The sequence below is a fragment of the Amblyomma mixtum genome, chromosome 1 (genome assembly GCF_055824585.1).
Source record: "Amblyomma mixtum isolate Tamu chromosome 1, ASM5582458v1, whole genome shotgun sequence".
Taxonomy (NCBI): domain Eukaryota; kingdom Metazoa; phylum Arthropoda; class Arachnida; order Ixodida; family Ixodidae; genus Amblyomma; species Amblyomma mixtum.
The window spans coordinates 230,783,668-230,801,441 of NC_143012.1; the positions used below are offsets into that span (position 1 = coordinate 230,783,668).

The window sequence follows — 17,774 nt, forward strand, 5'->3', positions numbered from 1 at the left end:
GACAGCCACCGCCTCTGCCCGGCACCTGCCAAGGGGCTGAGTAAGTCGGAGGAGCGAACTGTGCGGCGCCTGCAGACAGGAACTCTTTTTTTTTCCTGCCTGGCCAAACCCTTTGTTCAGAAAATAGATGAGCGCTGCCGCACTGCCGACAGATCTGCGATATCTTTCACGTGGTATGGGCATGGGAAAGTGCCCTCCTCAACTGTTCCCCTCTGGAGTCCCAAAGGCCTCTAGTAACGCGGGCGCGAGACGGGGCCTCGTGGAGCGGTGCCCCGGAATAAGGAAACCGGCCATGTAGCGAGGTCTTCTGACCCCCAAACGCTCTTTGATTATTAAAAATCTTTTCACCACCACCACATCGATCACATGATACTTTTGGAAAGTAATCGAAACTATAAATAAATGCTGGCGGTTAGATACCGAGAACAGGCGAGGATTCTATGTAGGTATTGTGAACGCGGCACGTAACTGCGGCTGCCCCGTTGGTTTTTCCAATGCCGCAACGAAAATAGTGGATAACGTTAGCTTACACGACAACCTTCCTTGTGTTGGTATCAACAGCACGCATGCATTGCTGGGCGAATCTAGGCACCGAACACGTTTTATTGGAAAAATGTTTCCTACCCCCTTGAAGGGGATTGGATTCCATCACTAACTTCAGAAATGTACCACAGTTCTCTTTCTTTCTAAAATAATGCAATAAGGGATGTTAAACCTGGAAAGCGCATAAAAACAACGGACAACAGAAAGAGACAGACACACGAGCGCTTTCTGTTGTCCGTTGTTTTTATGCGCTTTCCAGGTTTAACATGTCTAACCAACTCGCCCAAACGCAGCCATTATTGAGCAATAAGGGAGTAATTACTCATTGACGTCCAACCAAACGCAGTCAACGGCTACAAAGAAAAGCTCTACTGCTTTCTCAGAAACTTCGCAGTTAAAGAAAAATTTGTCCTGGTCCGGGGTTCGAACCCGGGAGCACCGCTTCACCGGAGCAGTCGCTCTACCAACAGAGCTAACCGGGACGGCAAGCATATGGTAGGGCGAGAGCGAATTGATCAATAACTCGAAGTGGGAACAGTGTTGATCAAATTTGGTCAAAATAATGCAATATGCGAATTTATCTATTTATTCTATTTGTTGCGATGTATTTACTTTTCTGCAATCTTTTCTTTCCACCTTTCTCTTCTAAAACTCTTCTCCAAGCCTCTCTGTTTCCTGCACGGCGCGAGAGGTTAGACCCGGCTGCCCCACTGCTCTTCCTGGCTTGGTGTTCTAGGATCATTGTCTTTCGTTGGTCACGATTTCCTGGGCCACTGGACCCTAAAAGCAAAAGGATACCTGCAGATGTACCTAAATTCAACACGGACGCATGAAAAGGACGACCTATATGAGGCAAGATGGATTCTACAACATTTATCGGGGCGTGTTTAGTCCCTGATTGAAACGTCATACTGGCGACGCCAATTATTCTCGTGACAGCAGACTAAGCCGCAGACTAAGCGAATACCAAGCTCGGCGCTGTCTCCTGAGCGACTCCTGTAAATGTGCGGATTGAGTCGGAGGAAACGCTTAAAAACGGGAAGCAAAGTTTAATGTCATATTCGAAGAAAGAAACCCTTCTTTTTGGATGCTTGACTATTCCAGCTTCCATGGCCGTCCAGCGATCGTTAAGGAAGTGAAGACGCAAATATGTTCTCCATTTTTCCACACTGCAGCATCCCTAAGTGAGTTTTTCGCTGCTCTGCATGACGAAGCACAAGCACCACAACTACTAAACGAAAACGAGTCGAAAAAACTCTGAGAATCACTTCCAAGGCCTACCGATATTTATCCCGAGCTCCTTTATCCCTTCAAGACGAAGAAATGTGGCCACAAAGGCCCCTCTTACCTATGCCTATATTTGCAAAGGCGTAAGAACGCTGCAGATATGACCGCCTTCCAGGTAATGGTGTCAGCCGATTTTCACGACCCTGCTACTGTGACAAAGCAGGGAGTGGTAGCAGAAATCAATTATCCCATTTACTCTATGGTCGGGGAGGGACCCCCCCCCCCCCCCTCTTTACACTCCATGGTAGGCCGCTCCCTGCATTGTCACGCTCACCCTAGCAAGCCAGCCTTAACAAATAATCTAATGACTTTCTTTAGAAAGTCTAGTGACTTTTGACATTAGGATCTTATGCCTTTTTCATGACTTTCTGGTGATTTTCCTAATGAATTGCTAATGGCTTTCTAAAACGAATTGGCCACCGTTGTTCTAGTGTGTTCTTAATGGTGCTTTTCTGATGATTTTGTCTTGACTCTCTCGTGTCCTACCTGCCGTTGCAAAACCTGACCCAAATATGGGGATCAGTAATGTAAAATAAGAGCCAAGATAGAAAAAGTGGAGCAAAAGCAAAAAAAGAAAAAAAAATGAAAAAAGTACCGGCCTCCACGAGGATTCGAACCGCTGACCTTAGACTCCCTATACTAGCACGCTAACCACTACGCCACGCGACCTTTTTTTTTTTCTTTATTGCATGGAAGAACATCCGTAGAAAGGAGGAAAACTTCAATCAGACTGGATCGCGTCTCAAGTTTCCGGGCTGCTTAATAGGAGCCCGCCATTGCCCTAACTCAACACTGCAATCCGATCAAAACATCAAAATTCAGGGAGGCACACACATGCATCTAGGCACGGCAGCCAGCTTGGAGGTTCTTCGCGTGCAGCATATACACTCCTCACCAAAGCACACTGCTCTCGAAACTCAGATTTGGACGATCTTGGTGCCTCGGCATGTCTGTCCATCATACGGCTTTTCCAAAGACTGAATAGTCCCATCAACATAAACAGATCATAGGGCACAACAGAGTTTTTGTCAACAGGCAGAAATCTAATAGTGTACGGTGTGATTTAAGCTCCTTTGGCTTCCCCGCTATATGGAACATCGGAGGATTGTGGAAGCATTAGAACCTTACGGCACGGTTCAGTCTGTGGAGCGTGAAAAGTGGCGGTGCCCAGGGATGGAGCACTACGCCACGCCACCCTTGTTTTTTCTTTATTGCATGTCTTTGGCTCATGACATTGCACAACAAAAATACACATAACGCTATATACATACGACACTGTCGTGGTCAGCCAGCACGAGACTGGCTTCGTCAGCTTAAAATTCCCGCAACATACACAACGGCTCGAGTCTTGAGAGCCACTCGGGAGGCTCCGCAGCTGCTTTTTGGATTGCAAGAAACCAGCCCATGCTTTCCCGAAAATAAATTCGGGCCGGTCGTGCGTCTTTGTCACAATGGTAGCCTGCCATTCTGGAGCGCCATATACAGTGGAGGCACAAGAGCATTATGAGATCAAAAGGTGCCCCATCCTCATTATCAGTGCTTAAATAGCGAATTCCGTGCGCCTCAAGTGGTACCTCTTTCTTTATGGTCCTTTGTAACACCTCCCAAAAATAAACCTCTTCCCAGCAGTGCAAAAAAACATGGTCTATTGTTTCAGGCTGTTTACAAATTAAGCAGTTCGATCCCCACGGTAAAAAGAAATCCTTTCCCTCTAGAAACTTTTTAGCTGGTAACGTCCCGGTAAGTAACTTAAAAAAGAAAGTCTTTACTCCTGGTGGCACCTGCATTTTCTTCACCCTTTTTAAAACATCCCCTCCTGGGCCTCCACTGTACAAGGCCCTGTACATGGGCTCTGGGAATACAATATCACAAAGATCATTGTACAACTTTTTCCTTTTGCTTTTCCACAAATAATCGGTGGAAAAACGTGCCGAAAGAAACCGAACGCTTGCTACAATCTCTTTGTAGTAACCAAAAGTTCCACCAGAGAGCTCTTCTGTGGATACCACAAACTCCGGCAGCAATCGCCGCAGCTTCACTTGGCACACGGTGCGCAAGAACGGGTCTGTGACGTCGCGAAAAGACAAAAAACGGTTCACCAGCTGCCTTAAAAAGAGGTGCCCTAGCCCTAGCCCCCCATATTTTACCCTCCGGAACAGGTTCGTTCTGCTACAACGTTCCCATTCGGACGCCCATATGAAAACTGCAAAAATCCTGTGTAGCTTCTGAACGTTCACACGCGAGCAATGCAAAACCTGCCTCACATACCAGAGTTTGCTAATAAAAAAAAAATTGCAGATTGTAGCTCTGCCGAAAATTGAAAGGCTGGTGCCTTTCCATTTCCCAGCTCGGTCACGTGCGTCTTTAGTTTGCTCTTTCCAATAGTCCTCACTATCGCGATAAGCATCGAGCGGAACGCCCAAATACTTGCCCGGGGTCGTCGCCCACGGTACGTTGGCGAAATGGTCCGGGTGGGATGGCCACCATCCATGTCAGAGGCCAAGGCACTTGGACCAGTTAACCCCGCTACCTGTGACTTCGCTGAACGCGCGTACACACCCGAAAGCTTCACTTATGCTCCCCTGATCAACCGTAAATACTGCAACGTCATCTGCATAGGCCAGCAGCTTAACTTCAGCTGCTTGTAACCTAAAGCCATTAATACTATTGTTTTCTATGATTTTCATGCACAGCGTTTCGATGTAAATACAAAACAAGAGAGGGCTGAGGGGGCAGCCCTGACGCACCGAACGCTGCACGCTAATGGGGGCCCCCAAACTCTTGTTAACAATCAGTCTCGTCGTGCAGTTTCGATACGACAGGGCTACACCCTTACGGATAACTGAACCGACGTTCACATGGTCTAAAACGGTAAAAAAAATTTCATGAGAAACACAATCAAATGCCTTTTCAAGGTCAATCTGAAGCATCGCTACTCGCCCATTGATGTCGTCACAGCTTTCAAGCACACTGCGCGCTTTGTGAATGTTGGAAAAAATTGAGCGCCCTTTGATTCCACATGTCTGGTGGGGTCCAACAATATCCGATATCACTGTCTGCAGTCTACGCGCCAATGCCTTCATAAAAATTTTGTAGTCCACATTAGTGAGTGCTATGGGTCGATACGCTGTAACCAATTGTAATTTCTCTATATCATCCGTTTTAGGTATGAGCACTGTATGGGTGATCCCGAAAGACGGAGGCAATACGTTTATTTTATAGGCTTCATTGAAAATTGTACACAGCACTGGGGCAACTTCGTGCTTAAATTCTTTATAAAATGCCGCACTGAATCCATCTGGTCCTGGTGATTTTCCTAGGTTTAACTGATCTATCGCGTGCTCTACCTCGCTGTGAGTTATTGTTAGTTCCATTTTCTTTTTGCTTTCTTCGTCAAGCCGTGGCATTGCACAAAGAAACTGATGCGTAAAGGCTACTGCGTCTACAGGAGTCGATGAAAAAAGCCTCTGGTAGTATTCATTAAAGGCTTCTTTGATGTGGTCAGTGTCTGCCGTTAAGATACCCCCCCCCCCCCCCCCCCCATTCTATTTTATCGATGTGATTTCTTTCAGCGCGCGCTTTTTCTAGACCAAGAGCACGTTTCGATGGCGCTTCGCCAGCAGCTGTGTCCTCCGCCCTTTCCCTCACTAGTGCTCCGCGATAACGCCGTTCTTCCATAAGCTCTATCTTTTGTTTTGTTTTCCTGACATCTTCTATCCATTTCCCAGGCTCTTTGCATTCCTGCTTCATCAGCGTTTGAAGCAGTGCCCTTAGCTCAGCTTCGTCTTGTTTTTCCTTATAACGGATACATGTCGCCCTTTCTATTGCTTTGATTTTTAAAGATTCTTTACTTAGCTCCCACTGTTGCCAAATCTTCAGGTTCTTGCGCGGGTTTATTTTACCAATTTCATCCTTTACTGCTCTGTAGTCGATTTCGTCTTGAAGAAGCGTGTTGTTTAGCTTCCACATTTCCCACGAAAATGCCTTGCTTCGGTTCACACTTCCCAGGCAGCCCTCAACTAAACAGTGGTCTGAGAAGGAGACCCCCACAACTTCATAATGGTTGCAAACAGGGGCAAGGTCGACTGATGCGTAAATGCGGTCCAGCCGTGCATGGCTTGAGCCCTGGAAATGAGTGAACTGCACTGTCCGCGCACCCTCAATAAGTTCAGCCACATCCTCAAGGTTTCCGTTCTCGATCATTCGCATCAACACTTCAGTGCTCCTGTCTCGAAACCCCCGGATGCTTGACCGATCGCGCTCATTAAGAACACAATTGAAGTCGCCTAATACAATGAGCCGCCTCTCCGTACAAAGGTGCTCTTTGAGGCTTTTGAAAAAGGCAACCGTTTCCTCAACCACATTCGGCGCGTACACAGTAACAATGCGCCACTCATTGCCGTTCAGACAAAAATCAAGCACAATACACCGGCCATACACACACGAAAAATAAGCCTGCACCTCCAGCCCCGGCATCTTCTTTACAAAAAGCACGCATCCAGCCGATGTTCCTACTGCTTGACTGACGACAGCATAAAATCTAGTCGTGAAACGTCGCACCATGCTGTCGGTTCCTTCGTTGCCGTCCACTTTCGTCTCCTGCACGGCCAATACATCTATCTCGCGCTCCGTAATAAGTCGGTACGCCTGACCTTGTTTTTTTCTTGCCGCCAGGCCCCTCACATTCAATGTAGCGACTCTAAAGGCGGAGGCGGGAGCCATTTTTACGCAAGAGGAAGGAACCAACAGCATGGTGCTTACCTTCCACGTCTAGCGCGCCGCTGGACACCACTGTGGCCGCCGGTATCATCCGGCGCAAGAACATCAGTCTGCTCGAGTAGGACCTTGCCTGCGGAGGAGTACCGTTTGTCAGCCGCATGGTTTGGGCGTGGCCGTAACGATGAACGCCGGGCTTGAGTCGTGTTTGCAGGGGGCTCCTCGACGCCGGGTGCTACCACTTTGTCCCTGTACACGGGCCGGCATCGGGTGATGACCAACGTTTATTCCCGATAAGATGGCATATATATACAGTGCGCTGACGTACTCAGTCATGCGCAGATTACGCTGCAGCGAGTGACGTCAGACTTGCTCGGCTCTGCTACATCTTCCCTTCTTCGAGCAAACCGTGTTCAGCGTCGCTCCGGTAGAGGGTACCGACAAGGTTCACGTCGCAACCTTGTGCTTCGACGTAGCTCTTGGCCGGGCTCTGTGCAAGGGTCTTCTTGAGGGGCGGAACTGGTTTCCTGTTGCGGACCAATCAGTCGTAGATGTTCTCGTGTGCGTCGAATTTCCCTGCTGTCTTCCGTTTTGAGGATCACCGAGCGAGGTTCGTTAGCTGGCCTGAGGACGACAGCTGGAGACCAGGTCCGGTTGATTGTGTCATACACGGTGACCTGCTGGCCTGGCGTCGCAGGTGGCAGGTACCTGCTGCCACGGTTGTAGTACGTCTTTTGGCGTTGGCGTATCTCACGAAGCCGACTGTGGACCACGTTGCTGGGTATAGCTTGTGGCTCCAAATGGCTTGTAGGCACCGGGAGAGGAGTCCGTGTTTGGCGTCCCATCAGCCTCTGCACAGGGGACTGTAGCACATCATCACGCGGTGTATTGCGCCATTCCAGCAAAGCCATCTGAAATGCAGGCGTTTTAAGGGAACATTTTTTTAGAAGCTTCTTGGCTTCCTGCACCGCTCTTTCCGTCATGCCGTTAGACCGCGGGTGGTAGGGGCTTGACGTGACTTGGGCGATACCTAGGCTGTTCAGAAAATCTTTAAACTCACGGCTGTTAAAGGGCGGTCCATTATCACTGCATAACTTCACAGGCAAGCCATGAACAGAGAAAATTTCAGAGCACCAGGAGATCAGCGAGGTTGCTGTGGTGGTGCGAAGTTCCCGCAGTTCGAAAAAAAACGAGTAAAAGTCGACGATCAGGGCAAATTCGCGACCTTCGTAAAAGAACAAGTCAATGCCAACAACTTGCCAGGGTAGGGTGGGAACGTCGTGACTTAAAAGGGGCATTTTGGCGTTTCGCGGCTGATTTTTGAGACACACCTTGCAGCCTTTGCAGAATTGATCAATGTCGCTTGCCATGTTCGGCCAGAACATTACGTTCCTAGCCCTTGCCTTCATTTTATCCGCTCCAGCGTGTGCCGCGTGAAGGAGGCGGATCATGTCGTTTCTTTTTGACTCCGGTATGATTACCTTGTTGCTGCGAAACACGAGGCCATCCTGCGCGTGTATCTCGTCGCGGTACCCCCAGTAGGTCCGAAGTTGCTCTGGGACTTCGAGCTTATGAAGAGGCCAATCTGCCTCTGCATATTCCCGCAGCTTTGTCAGGTTGGTGTCGTCACCGGTTGCTGCAAGCAGGTCTTTCAAACAGTGCTCGGAGGCTGAAACGCAATCAAGAACATTGACTTGAAATTGCTCGTGTTCTTCCATGCATGCCTTACTGGGAAAACGGGATAAAGCATCTGCTAGGAACAGTTCTTTTCCAGGTTTATAAGTCACGATGATGGGGTAACGTTGCAACGTCAGTCGCATGCGTTGCAAGCGTAGCGGGCACTGGTGTAGTGGTTTACTGAATATGGCCTCCAGTGGCCGATGGTCTGTCTCAACTGTCACTGCATGCTGTCCAAATAGATAATCATGAAACTTTGTGCAGCCGTGCACTATCGCGAGAGTTTCCTTTTCTATCTGAGCATATCTTTGCTGGGAATCTGTGAGTGACCGTGAGGAAAACGCAACGGGGTGCGCTTCTTGCATCAGGACGGCGCCTACCCCGAACTGACTTGCATCAACTGATAAGGTAACTGCTTTCTTGGGGTCAAAATAACGAAGGATCGGGGCTGTTATCAGGGCCTGGCGCAACTTTTCGAAGCTTTCTTGCTGCTTTTCCGTCCATACCCATGCAATTTCTTTGCGCAGCAAAGACCGAAGAGGGGCGGTCACTACAGACATGTTAGGGATGAAACGTTGCACAAAATTTATTGTGCCCAAAAAAACTTGCAGTTCCTTACTATTCTTTGGTGCTGCATTTCCAGAATATCTTTCACGCGTTGTGGATCTACTCGCAGGCCGTCCACAGTGAGCACGTGTCCCAGGTAGCGTACCTCGGTCTGGAAAAATGAACATTTCTTCGAGTTCAGTTTCAAGTTATGTTCGCGACAGCGCGTTAAAAGAAGCTGTAAGTGGTAGTCGTGCTCTTCTTTTGTCTTGCCCCATAATAGGATGTCATCCATTACTACTGCAACGTTTGGCAAACCTTCTAGCACGCGGTGCATCGCTGCCTGAAACACTTCCGGGGCTGAGGCAATTCCGAAAGGCATACGCAGGAAGCGATATCGTCCGTAAGGTGTGCTCATTGTGCACAGCTTCGAACTTGCGTCGGTTAGTTTGATTTGCCAGAATCCTGACGCTGCGTCTAGAGTTGTAAAGAACTTTGCTCCGGCAAGTCTAGGCACAACATCTTCAAGGGTCGGCATGGGGTAGTTCTCTCGTAGCAAAGCTTTGTTTAGTGCTGTGGGGTCTAGGCAGATGCGCACTTTTTCTTTCTTAAGCACCGTGACCATATGAATGGACCATTCTGTTGGCTCATTTACCTTGGATATGACTCCTTGTTCTTCCATGCGCTGGAGCTCCTCTTTGACTTTTTCTCGGAGGGCCACCGGAACTCTCCTCGCCGGCACGACAACTCCCACGGATCCGGGCTTTAGCTTCATGGCGTACTCAATGCCTTTTAACTGCCCCAGTCCACTGAAAACATCTTCAAACGATTGGGCTGCTGGGTGCAACGGGTCGGCGTGCACATTTTGCACGCGACAAATAAAACCGAGTCGTTCAGCAACTGATCCACTGAGAGTCACGGGCACGTGTTGGTCGACCACGAAAAACGTCTCTTCGTGCACTTTGTCGTTTGCGCGCAAATGCAGCCTAATTTTTGTTTTGGCCAAAGTTTTATGGCCGAAGGACGCTGTTAACGTTACGCGACATTCTTGGTGCGGTTTCCTCGGCAGTTTGTCGACATCCTTGCTTGAAATTACACAGCAGTTAGCTCCTGTGTCCAGCTTGCACGTGTATGGGCGTCCTTCGATGTAAACTGTCGCGCTCCAATGGTCTGAGGCTAGGGCACCGACGGTCAAAGTTTGCAAAATGAAATCACTGTCATCGTCGTCTTGCACTTGGAGCAGTTCTTTTTTCGTACCTCTGTCCTGACGGGGCGCCAGTGCTTTGCATGCTTGAGCGAAGTGATTACGCCCACCGCAATTCGTGCACACCTTCCCTTGAGCCGGGCACATCACGCCACGGTGAGCGAGATAACCACAACGACTGCAAGGCCGTTTTCGCGGCCCGACCGCATGAACTACTGCGTCGCCTGCTGTTTCGGTGCCGTCACTGATTTCCTTAAACTGCTCCTTTCCTTGTTCGTGGGCTCGGCATATTGTAACTGTCTTCTCATACGACGGGTTTTCGGCAATAAGCTTTTGCTGTAAGCCTTTGTCTTGAACTCCCAGGATAATCCGGCTGCGGAGCAAGCGGTCTTCCAAGTCTCCGAACTCGCAGTTTTTTGCTAGTAGCTTTAGGTCTGTCAGCCAGTCGTTAAAAGGTTCCCCTTGTTTTTGGTCTCTTGATCCGAAGCGGAACTCATGGAATGTCAGGTTTGTCGATGGTTTGTAGAATTCCTCAAACTTTTCAAGCAAAATGTCGACGTCGTTCTTGTCCTCTTCCCCGTCGAATTTGAAAGTGCTATAAGTTTTCCTGCCGTCTTCTCCAATCGTTACAAGTAACGTCGCTGCTTGCACTTCTTTAGGCTGTTTGCTTAACTGGGTGGCCGTGGCAAACAGCATGAACTCACTTTTCCATGTTTTCCAAGCAGTCCATGCGTCGCCCGAGGTATCCAGTGGTTTCGGGGCCGGGAGCAGCGTCGACGGGGCGGACATAGTGAATGGGCACCGCTGCCACCATGTACACGGGCCGGCATCGGGTGATGAACAACGTTTATTCCCGATAAGATGGCATATATATACAGTGCGCTGACGTACTCAGTCATGCGCAGATTACGCTGCAGCGAGTGACGTCAGACTTGCTCGGCTCTGCTACAGTCCCCTTCAGGGCTGGCCTGGTCATGGGAACGCTTCGCCGGGGTGTTAAGGGGGGGCGTGACGCTTGTTGTGCGGGCGCCGGTACTCTCGTGGTGGTCCTCGTTCAGGTCCTTTCCCTCGACGACTACGGGCTCTGATGTGCACGCTCCGTTCTCTGGTGTCTCGTTAGAGACGCCGAGGGAGCCTCCCGTCGGCTGTTGGCTCTCTAGTTCGTCGGCCGCTTTGGTGTCGTCACTGGGAGTCCCTGACGTCGCAAGTGTGGAAGCCGACTTACCCGCCTCGTCCGTACCAGTGGCTGCTTCCTCCGCCTCGGCGATGTCCATGAGTTCCGCAGTGTCGTTCGCTTTTCCGACCCCGGTAGCTGACGCGTAGGTACGGACGCAGTCCGCGTCCACGTGTCAGTAGCGCCTGCACAGGGAACACCTGGGCACCTTGCAGTCGCGGCGAACGTGACCCGTGCCGTGGCAACGCAGGCATTGCATCGGTCGCCCAGGGACAACAACGAGGGCCAGCTCACCGGCTACTCGGACCTGGTGTGGCAAATCATCCACCTTAATTCCCGGCTTCAACTTCAGTAGCACGGTCCTGGTGGTCGAGCCTTTATCCTTCAAGCCTTGGACGCGCCAACGCTCCCGCGTCACCTCCGTCACGTTGCCGAACGCCGCGAAAGCAGTCCGGATGTCTTCGTCCGCCACACCATGCAGCATCCAATGCAGGCGCAGCTTTACCTGCTGATCTTCAGGGTCGAAAATAATGCACCGGCGCCCTTTCACTTGTAGCTCTTTGCAGGCAGCAAGTTTCTTCGCAGCTTCTGAGGTGCTCATCGTCACCGCCCACACGTGGTTAATCTGATACGCCCCCAACGCCACGACGTCGGGGAGCGCACCAGCGTTGGCCAGGGCGTCCCGAAAATCTTCCACCCTGTAGGGCCTCGAGCTTCCGGCCACCGAGCGTGACGGACGCAGGATCATGAGCTCCGGCGGAGCGGCGATAGCGGCACTTGCTGGCCGCGGAAACAGGTTAGCTGCCGACGCAGATCAGGAATATGAAATTGTTTTGCCTACCTTGCCTACAGGACGTGTTGTTCTTAACACGGTGTTTCTTCACGGAGACGCCACGCCACCTTTCTTTTGTCTTTCTTGTTAGCCCACATATTAATCTTTCCCCTTTTTCACTACGCCACGCCACCAGACGTTAACTAGTCAACTTATGCGGCATGATATGTGCAGCCACAGTTGTTCCTTGTTCTTTCCATTGCGTGTAATTGTAGCAGCAGCATCTACATGCTCGCGCAGGACAACCACGTTGTTCAGGAGGACCTTTCAGGCCTGTTGGGAGTTCAAACGTAGTCCGAGCCTTGACATACAGCGCATCGGCTGTATCAAACCGCTTAGGAAACTACAAGTCTCAGAACGACAGCTGTTCGTTTTACTGTCTTAGCGCTACTAATCCTTGGTACAGACCACAGCGTTGTGCAAAACTGCACTCCGGGGCACAAATTACTGGAATAATGGGCTAGGTAGCTTCAAAACCTGCGAGCTTGTTAGCGACACACATCTTTCTAATCCAGCAGAACGTTTGAATATTGTAAACACACATGATGAGGTGACTGAAGATCGAGAGACTGCGATGTCTTCTTTTTTTATCTTGTACACTGGTACAGCTGCAACGGAAAAAGATTAGCACAAGTTACTCATGACCGGAGCGGAAAAATTGCGAGACGCGGCGCTATTGTAGCCGTATGCGCAGATAGCGAGAGTGCCTGGCACATTCCACTTTCCAAAGTGGGGGTGGCCGACAGAAAGCAGCCCATCCGAAAGCAGGCACTGCCACACGTTACTTTTCACAGTGCATCCCCAGCACATTTTTAAAGGAAAACGGTGATAAAGATAACGTTGCTCTCTACGCTAGCGCAAAAAAAAAAAAAACTAGATTATGTGCTTAGCCGCCTTAGCACACGGTTTGGCTGATAAGACGTCTACAGGTGTTCGTTTAAGAAGTTGCATTTCTTATGGGCGAATGTCTAGGCGGGCTGCTTTCTGCCGGCCACCCCCGCTTTAGGAAATGGAATGTTCCTGGCACTCTCGCTATCGGCGCACTCGGCAGCAAAAGCGCCGCGTGTCGCGATTTTTTCGCTCCGGTCATGATTCACTTGTGCCATTCTTTTTCCGTTGCAGCTGTACATCGCATGCTTGTCACTTGTTTTTTTTTTCTTGTTGCGTTCCTTTCTGCACTGTTCGGAGTTATATTGAAAACAGCGTGCTTGCGCTTTCAACGTGACGCACTATATACAGCCTGCGACTGAGCGAGCCCTTGATATTACGTTCTTCCTTGCTGTATCAGTGCCTTCGAGCGTATATTTTGCACTTTGCAAACAAAAAAAAGTTCTTCCTTTCACTTTTGCTGGTAGCACGTTTTTTGGTCACTCGCATTAACGCCACCGCGGGATATGTTCATCACATTGAATATTGATCAGAGGTAACGACCACTAATCTGGACACTAAAGAGCAAAAAAAAAATCGAATTTTCCATGTAATGTTTCAATAGCTGTCGACAAGCGTAATGTTTTTTTGTTTAAAGAAAACCTTCACTGGCCAGTAAGCAACCTCATTCTTTCCAGACTGCCGACACTGTCATAAAAGCGGAAATTATATCCTCCCCCTTCCCCCCACCCCCTTCCCTCTTAGTGCCTCCGGTGCTTGCTGCATTTGTTTCATGGCAAATGGCACAAGAACCACAAAGGCAAATGGCATGAGAGAAATTCGTGTGAAATAACGTCTGTATCTGTTGTGGTATATTTCTGCATCAGGGTTAACGGCGAGAAAAGTCACTTGAGTGTCTGATGGCCGATGATATAAGGAAGTCTTCTGTGTTAACGAAAAAGAGTCTCTACTGTGTTTTTATTGTCGAAAGACATGAATACCTGACTTCGTGGTGACTTTCAAATGTGTCACAAGGAATGCATGAACATGACACCAGAAACTCAACGCCCATTTTTGTAAGGGCAAAGAATCGTCCCGCGCCATTTCCTGGAAGGGGGATCTTTGACCGGAGAAAGCCCCTGCATTCTAGAGTTTTATCGGCCAAGTGCACACAGCGTTGACTTCATTTCTCCGAACCCTCACTTTCAATTCGTTCGGGCTTAACTCGGCACCATTACATGTCATTGTCATCAAGCACATGACCTATCTTCTCGGAACCTCATTTTCACATTTTTCAAAGGCACCTTCCAACCACTGGCGACTTCATGTGGCGGATTTCAGGAGCATTCGCTGCTGTGTTCTTGAGTAGTATCGGCCCAAAAGCTTCGCACGGAAACGTCAAGGGTTTAGAAAAAATACAAAAACAAAGATTAACGCACAGTCATTGTGCCTCGTAGCGGCTGCCTGTCACCTTCAAGCTGGGAATATTTATTAAGATCGGAGGCTTATTTGAAATTGCTTCCAGCTTCGGCGTCAGATCAAAACAGCTCCACAGCCGAGCATTACAGCGAAACAAAGTCAGAGACTTCCCTCCCAAAAAATCCCTGCTTAACTCGGCTGGCGCGGTGCGTCGAAAAAGTTCGTGAGTAAAGGCGCGTTCACACTTGCCCGAAAATCCGGCGAGCGAAGCGGATTCGGCCGACCGCGCGGCGAGGCCGATCGGTCCAGAACGATTTCCGTCGCGCGGCGACAAACATGGCGCCCTTCGAAGCCGTCTCCCGTCGCTTTGGACAGAATTCTTGTTGCTGCTGCCTTTTTCACTGCGTTCACTGGCCATAAATGGGGCACCGGTCTTTCGCCTCGTATCGTCTCGCCAATAAGAAAACGCATAAGTGATAAATGCGTCTTATTTTTTAATATATGGTTCCCGTCCTGACGACCAGATAGCGCCACTATCGGCTATGGTTAATTTTGCGTCTGTTCTAGCATACGCTAAACTAGAAGTGGGGGAACGCCTTCGTTTAGCGTACGTAAACATGCATACGCTAATCGTACTTATAATCGACAGCATAAATTTATGCCCTTTTCTCAGTATATCTGTGTAGGTAAGGTACCTCGATGAGCGCGCCTATGTGTACGCCGCGAGCGGCGGCGCGGCGGTTCCGCCTCGCCCGGGCGTAAGCCGATTAGAACAGGTCATAGTTCTTGCGGCAAGCGAATCCGCTTAGCTTGCCGGATTTTTGGGCTAGTGTGAACGAGCCTTAAGTGACGTGAGAGCGCAATTTTTCATTGTGCACTGAAGCGCACTGACGCAGCACGGTTTCGAAATAGCGCGATGGCACAGGGCCAAAGCGCAGTGTTGTGGCGCATTTTTCTTTTTCTTCCGCTCTCTCGTTTGGCCTTGCGCTGTCATTCGTAGAGTCATGCAAATTAGAATAGCAGAAAGTTGGGCTAGACGGAGCGAAATATACATCATAGCTTCGTACAAAAGTTAGCGCAAAACACAGGACACTCACAAGAAAGGTGGACAGGACAACGCGCTGTCCTGTCCACCTTTCTTGTGAGTGTCTTGTGTTTCGCGCTAACTTTTGTACGAAGAATAATGCACCGACTAGCCCAGAAACAAGTGTTACTTGAATACATCATAGCACTAATGAACAAAGACAACAGAGAAGAGGACAAGAGAGGCGCTGTTGTCTTTGTTGTTTAGCACTACGGATAGTAGAGTCATGCTTTCAGCTGAAAGCCAGATTTTGTCGTGAATAAATTATTGAAAAGGAAAAATGAAAACAACGTTTCCGTAGAAAACTTCTGAGAGGACATGCATAGGGGTTTCCAGTAGCAATGAATTTTGGAACATATCACAAAAGGTTAGGAAGAAGGGAATCCCAGGTATTAAGTTATTTTTTTCGTTTTAGAACTTATGCTGAAAAACGCTTACATATTAACCACATTTAAAGAACCGCAACTCTGCTCTTAATGAATATATAAATAGCAACCAATTGAGAAGAGGAATATCTCCATGTAAGAAACGAATTTTCCGGAGAACGTGTTTCCTCACCAGCAAGCCTACCATTTCCCCTCTACTGTGATAAAGATGAAGTGTGGCAAGTGCGCTGCACGCACTCGCGCGCACGGGAGTAGAGAAGACGACGAAGTAGGAGAATAGAGATCGGCTCGACCGTATGCGACGTGTACTGTTTAATTGCTAATTATCATTACTTACGATACAACATATTTTGGCGACGAGGATTGGATCAAAAAAATGTAACACGTCACATGACGTCAACATGGACTTTGGTAGTTTGAAGCGTGAATCCGCAGCAGCGGTCCAAGTGAAGGCTGAGTCGCTTCCACGAAGTAGGGCGCGCATAGGCTCAACGACGTCGCAGTAATGCAGGATAAACTTGGAGTAGAAACCCGCAAGTCCAAGGAGGGAGAGAAGCTCTCTGATGATAGATGGAGTCGGAACCTTCGTAATCGCCTCGATGGCAGAAGAAAGCGGAAACAGTCCTTCACCGCTGACAACGTGCCCCAAGAAAGCAAGCTTCGGAACGTCGAAGACACATTTGTGGTTGAGCTTGAGTCCGGCTTGGGACAGGCGCTCGAGAACAGCACGTTCAGTGAACGGGGAATACGCCATTGCTACTCTTCAGTGTATCATCCCCAAGCTAATGGACTTGTTGAACGGTTCAATCGAGTGCTTAAGTCCTATATTCAGCTGGCTCTGTGCGAGCGACGTGACCTACGTACAGCGATTGTGCACTACCTCGGTGTCTACCGCTGTACGCCCCATGACACGACAGGAATTGCACCAGCCGTCCTACTTCATGGCCGTTTGCCCCGTACAAGACTCAACGTCGTCGGACTGCCGCATCAGTGCTTCTCAATGGATCCGACAAAAGCGCTTAAGCTTTTGCGGCAGAGGCTTGAGGAGAAGCAAGCGCAGTACAAGCTTTATGCGGACCAACGGAGTGGGGCCAAGTGTCGTTACTTTCAGATTGGCCAGTACGTGCGTGTTCGCAAGCCCACTGTGCGAGGCAAACTGTCAGCTTGGTTTTCGGAGCCTCGGAAGGTTGTGGAGCAGCGTGGACCTGCATCTTATCTGCTGGATGATGGGCGAGTGTGGCACTCGTCCAAGTTTTCTGCGGTTCGCCCAGAAGTGGTTCAGCAGCAACTGTCCTCCCCAGCTCAAGCGGCCCTTTTCGCTGATATTTCGCCGCCTATCGACGGCAACGGAATGCCGCCGCCCAGTCCACAGTCCGGAACCGTAGTCCAGGGTTCTTCTTCGGACGCGCCTTCAGTATATCTGATGCCAGCCGCTCAAGTTAGCTGCCCGGGCCGTTCATCGCACCTGGTTTCGCCCGCTCCGGAATCGGCAGCCGCTCGTCAACCCTCGTGTAGTACATCCACAGCGGCAACTGCGGCTTCACTTCCTGCGCCACCTCGCCGAAGTACTCGCAAAAAGAAGCGGCCCGCATGGTTCAAAGACTATGACATCCGCTAGACATTTTTTTTTTTTAAGTGCGGCGGAAATGTGATAAAGATGAAGTGTGGCAAGTGCGCTGCACGCACTCGCGCGCACGGGAGTGGAGAAGACGACGAAGTAGGAGAATACAGATCGGCTCGACCGTATGCTACGTGTACTGTTTAATTGATATTTATCATTACTTACGATACAACATCTACCTCCTCGTAATCCTTCTCGCCCCCTTCTATACCACTGGTGGTGCCAAAGCGTTAGTTGAGAGAGGGAAGCCAGGTGGGCCTTCTTGCAGTGTGGGGTGGACCTGAAAGCCTGCTGGATTACCAGAAAAACACTCCCCTCCCTCTCTCCCCATTCCATCCCAAAGAATTGCTCTAAAGATTGACTTTACGTGGAAGAGAGAGAAGGCGCTGTGGGTGTGCCCAGCCAGTTTATCCTTTCC

General features: G+C 49.6%; 1 pseudogene; it reads right to left on the reverse strand.

Moving 5' to 3' along the window:
• Positions 1 to 6,852: 6,852 nt before the first annotated feature.
• Positions 6,853 to 9,544, reverse strand: LOC149371120 (uncharacterized; annotated as a pseudogene).
• Positions 9,545 to 17,774: the final 8,230 nt, after the last annotated feature.